The sequence below is a fragment of the Manacus vitellinus genome, unplaced genomic scaffold, assembly GCF_001715985.3.
Source record: "Manacus vitellinus isolate BGI_N305 unplaced genomic scaffold, ASM171598v3 scaffold_0_pilon, whole genome shotgun sequence".
NCBI classification, from domain to species: domain Eukaryota; kingdom Metazoa; phylum Chordata; class Aves; order Passeriformes; family Pipridae; genus Manacus; species Manacus vitellinus.
Window position 1 is genome coordinate 24505809 of NW_021938789.1, and position 5931 is coordinate 24511739.

Sequence of the window (5931 nt, forward strand, 5' to 3'; positions counted from 1 at the left end):
GAAGGCGCAACCTGGATGGTTTGCTCTCTTATCTAGAGTTACATCGCTCTTGTCCTTTCTTTCAGGAAAGATAAGATCGGTAACATAAAGGAAGCTCTGTCTGAGATCGCCTCCCCCCATTTTTGTTTGTTCCCTGGTCCAGCATGTACAGTATCTCAAAGACAAAAGCTGCACTTACTGAAACTGAAGCACTGAATTTTGTTTATCTGAAGCTCTGCTTGTCTGTTTCTCTGTAATTCACAACTTTGCTGCATCCTCAGATTTGAACAAGGGAGGATTTTTTGCAACACGCAGTTTTCAGTCTTACACCAGAAATTCCTTTCCCTATCTTTTGCCTTACCTATTGCAAAAGACATGTTTCCTCTTGGAGCAAAAAGAAATGCCACAGAGATGGCTTCCCCAGTAACCTGTGTGAAGATGAAGAACGGGTATCTAGCTGTCTCTGAATTGCTATCATATTCAAAGCAAAAAGATAACCTTTCTCAGTGTTTATGCCAATGTACAAATTACTAGATGTGCTAATATATTATTTCAGAAAAAACATAGTCTTAGAGGCTTGTAAAATGCCCAGATAGTCTATACTGATCGATGTATTCCAATAATTCTTCTTAAATAGGGACCAGCCTCACCGAGGCATAGAAATAAATGTGAGACTTCTCAAACCCACAAAGGTCATGGCAAGAGTGCTTTGCTCCAGAGCAGGAGAAGCTCCCCACATAACCTCTTGCTTGCACAGAACACAGTAAGCTTAATATATTTTGTGAAAGCTAAAATATGGGTTGAGAAAAACATAGGGTTACCAAAAAACAAAAATGCATTTTACCCCAATGGAAAGGGAATAATGGGTACAGCTGCACTGGCTTCAGTCATGCCATTGTTTTTCCAATCCTGCTGATCTCTTACTAAGAAATAGCTAGATGATGGGGTTTTTTGCTCCATTACTTATGCTCAAACTGAGGGCATCATGAGGGGTTTTTATGTCAACTCTTAGGTTAGAGGAGACAGAAGCTGTACTATCATGAGTGTAATATAAATCACCTCCGTATGTGACCATTCTGCTTGCTTCTCCCCTGTTTTGGCCCATTTCTGCCCTCCTTTCTCTTATAGTTCAACTGCTGTTATTGAGCAGGAGTGGCTGGAATGACCATAGTCTGAGACACTATCATATGGATGAAAATTCTTCTTGGAGTTTTTAATCATTGCATTTCACACTGTTCACTCAGATCTGAAAAGAGAATTGGAAATATCACTTTCCAATTTGAAAGTGATATTTCAAAACTTTCCAGTTTGAAAATTCACTGGATAGCATCCATAAAGTGCATGAATTACATAAAGTGTGGACTTCACAAGACTCTTGATCAGTGGCTTATTTTCTCTATTTTAGGTGACAGCATCAGAATCAATAAAGAATTAATCAACCACAGAATATTCACTTGTAGTTACAGCTGATGTGATTCACTGCGTACATCATCATCTTTGAGCATTTGCCACCACCAGTGAGTAAAGTTGGAAGAATGCACATTCATCCTTCCAGTTCCCCTTTCAGAAATATTTACTTTTTCTCTGGTATGTCTTGTAATTCATCACAGCCAAGTTCAAGTCCTACTGGTAAAGTGAAGAAAACTTTCAGACCTAAGAGAGAATGCACTTCAATTCTGCTTCACATTCATCAATAGCTGCAAAACTAAGCCATTTCTCAGAGAAGACTGTTTATGTAGCAATCAGTTGCTCAACATCCTCCAAAGTTTTGACCTGTCTTGGGCTGGTAAAATAATTGATGGGCAAGTACAGCTGTAAACACACCTTGGGTTTAGATAAAAGTTATGCCTACTGCAGTTGTCATAGAAAGCTGCAGTAAGCACAACCTAAAAATTCTTTTACATTTTTTATTTGCATTTCAGGCTCATAGAGACTGCTCCCTTAGCAATCCTGGAAATTAAATCCTCTCTAGCGGTACAGTGAGAGCAACAACAAAAAATAACACTCCATAGACTACTGCTCTGATTCAACTAAGATGTAGGGGCAGGAAAATTAAATTGCTGTGCCTAAATAGGTTTGGACCTATCTGCTGCAAGTGCCAATAAAGTTCTTAATTAACGTCGCTTGAAGAAGGCCAGTCACTGAGGACGAGAATGATACCAGTATAATTATTTTCTATATGCATAAGAAATAGTCAGCTTTTAGCCTCATCCAGTAAAACCTGAAAGCACACATTTCACTTCCAATATGTAAACATTTCTGTTACATTCGATGGAATCACCTGAATGCTCAGATATATTGCATCTGTTACTAGCTACCTGACCTAAATTTGAATCATCATGTTAGATCTGGAAGAGTTTATAGATTTATTTGTGTTTTCCAATTATATTTTACTTGTTTAAAGGTGTTTTCCTGTAGGCTGCATTTTAATATAATACAACGCAAACAAAAAATTATGTACTTGTAGTAATACTTATTTTAAAGTTTAGTTTACAGATTTATAAAGATATATTAAATGCTAACATATAGGGAAGAAATTAACTGGAAATTGGCAGTATAAAGGCTTTGGTGCTAGGACAGCTGTAGCCAGGGTGACAGAATCTGGCAGTGGGATGAAGATGTAGAGACTGGGGTCAGCCCATGTTATCATGTTACCATGGGCTGAAGTCAAACAGTACTGGTTTGAGTGTAGCCCTGGGTTTGTGGATAAGGAATGGAGCAAAAAAAAAAAAACAACCTGCTTGGCATCTCACCAAGGAAATGCTTCTGGACCCAGTGTTGGCAAAAAGTGGTTTGTGCACAACAGCACTTTCTCACACAATCCAGCATACAGGTCTTTGTACATTATGTGTTGAAAACAACAAACAAACCAAATAGGACTACATCAAAGCCAACTGATTTTTTTTTTCAGTCTTCTTCTAATGGAGATACCCAGTAAAATCCATGGAAAAATAGACTTTTTATATTAGAAAAAAGGGAAGTGGTACCATCTTTTACCATAAAGTACAGTCCATTAATACACTTTTGAACATAATGTATCTACACCAGTTAGACAAAAGAGATTCATGGAACTTGTAACTGCTTTGTAGTTTCAAAATTCTTTTCTTTCACAATTTTCACTGTGCTGCTCTACTGCTTTAACCCCTTCATAGGGTAAAAACCTCCTATAATTTTTTAGAATTATAGCATCTTTAAGTTTGGAAAAGACCTCTGTGATAATTGAGTCCAACCATTAACCTAACAGTGAGATGTTACCATTAAATCTAAATCCAATCTAAACCTCCCCTAGCTCAGCTTGAGGTAGCTGTAGAGAGCAATAAGAGCCCCCCTGAGTCCGCTTTCCTCCAAGCTAAACAACTCCTGATCCCTCAGCTACTCCACTCCTCATAAGATTTGTTCTTCTTATTTCCTTTTTTCAAGGTTTTTCATGCCAAATGATAAAGATTAATTCTTCTGGAACATGTTGACACCCAGGATAATCAGTACCATGGATTCAGAAACAGTATGTCTGTTTATATTTGTTTCATGACTTTTGAACTTTTTCAGGGGACATGCAACTTTCTCGTGGCAAATACACTTGGACACACAAACTTCACCCCCAGTTAATCTAGCAGGAGCTGCATGTGACAAGGTAAAGGATGCAAGGAGTAGCTGTCACTTTATTGTTTAACTTGCCTTTACTAGGTTTGACCTTTCAACATTTCCTTCAAGAACTGCTCAAAGCAGTCTTTGATTTGGACTTGTTATAAATTGTTGTTACATTGTTATAAAACATTGTTACATTGTTATAAAAACAAGCTTTTTGCAGGCAGGAATACCAGCCAGCCTCTGGAAACTGGAATGGTTTTGATGCTATTCTGCAGTTAAACAAAGTGATATTAATATCATATATCGCAAAACATTTATTATACATGATATATAATACATCATACATGATATCTGCCCATATTTGTAATAACTGGCCTGAAATGCATAGTAGAGAAATAAAATAGGCAAAATTCTAGAATTACTCAGGATGTATGTCCAGTTACTGACATGAAGATTCCTCAAATTGAGGAAACTGCCATGATTTTGGCAAAGTGATAACTGTTGATTAAATAAGAGCATTTCAACAAGATTAGAATACTCAGTCCCGTTACTCAGAAAATGCTGCATTTTTGATAATGAAGTATGTCAACACAACCAGCTGGAGAGTATGGGGGGGGGTCAGCAGTGATATACTCGGTATGCCTCATACAGCAGTTAAAGGAAAGCATAGCACTTATAGGAAAGGGTCACTGATTACAATAGGGATTGTAGGGGGAAAAAGGAAAGAAGTGCTCTTCAATATAGCCAGTAGAGAAACACACTCTTCCACAAGATGATTTAAAGCTCCTAAACTCTTGAAGTAGTGTAAATACTGCTTAGACATTTATCTCATTCTGAAAATCCATAGGCATAGATATTTTTATCTAAGCTCTTTTGCCAGTTAGATGGTTCAATGAAGAGCAATTGCTTCATCCTGGCCTTCACTGCTTCTCAGCAGGATGCTACTGTAATGGATAACTATATTTGGAACTGGGAACCTGTAAGTGTGGCCCCCACCCCTCCTATACAGTAGCTATGTCTATCTGAGCAGGCCCGCTCTTAAGCTAAATCTCCAGCTATGTGGAGAAACGTAGAAAAAAAGATGAGTTATTACTTTTTAAAGAAATCACTTTTAATTAAAATCTAGCAGAAAAATATGTTTCTTCCACTTAAAAATGGGAATTGGATATTTTGAAAGTGACTTTACTACAAAGTCAGGTATCAACCATAAGTAACAGCGAGTAACTGGATTGTTTTTGAGAAGTGTTAGGAAGCTTTACGGCTCCTAACCAGTCATGTGGGGATTCTCCAAACCATAGCATCTGTGATAGTCTGACTGCCTTTGCAATATCTTGTCCAGAATCTTAGACAGGAAATATTCCCTTAACTGATATTAAAAAAATAAAAATAATTTTAAAAATATATTTTTTAAAAGTATTTTTTATCTTCTCAGACTATTTCCACTGAAACATTCAGTCACAGTCTCAGCAACAACTTAGGAGAAGAAAATAAGGATATTGAGTTCAAAGCAAACCACAACTGTGTACAGTTTGAAGCAGTATTGTTCAGTGAAACCTAAAATCATCATAGCAAGGCAGCTTCCAGCATTTTCACAAAGAAAATTTTCTTAACTTGTTGGATGATATTAATAGTCTGCCTAGAGCATTTTTCCCAACATGAAGAAAAAGAAATGGATATGGTATATTTGGATTTAGGGAAAAAAAATCTCTTTTCTTAGAGAATAATGAAAAGTGGATAACAGAGGAAATGTATTCCCTGGCCTTTGTATAAGAATTAGCTAAAACTATGTTTAAAATACTGATGAGTTAGTTTATCTTAAAGCTCCCCATCGACCTATGATGATCAGAATTCAGTGAAGCAGTTGTGGACATTCCAGTTACAAGACTTATGCATGAGTGTGTGATAGCTGTGAATTAAATTTGATTATTCTCCAAATTTTACAGAAGCTATGCTGTACATAGGAAAATAAAAAAATGACATCTGTTTCCCAAAAATATATGATAGAAACTTCACTGAAATGCTGTTTCATATCCCAAATTCACACCATATGAAAGTGTATTTCTGAGATAATTCTTTTCTCTCTGCCTTGAAAAGGAAACCTTAAGATTAGACGCTTTTTTTTCCCATTTTTATTAATAAGGTGTTAAAGCAAAACAGAAGAGTTCTTTGAATGTCTATGCAGAACAACTGAAACTAATGTGATTTCTACCATCTTACTGACAAGCAGCCATCACAGTAAGTGTTCATAATCAGTTTTGGCTGCCCTGTGCCTCTTGAGATCCTTCCTAATTTCAAGTGATTGCCTTGGCCCCTTATCTACTATAGGATTAGGGAAATAAGATGGCACTGTGAAAGCTGTGCGCG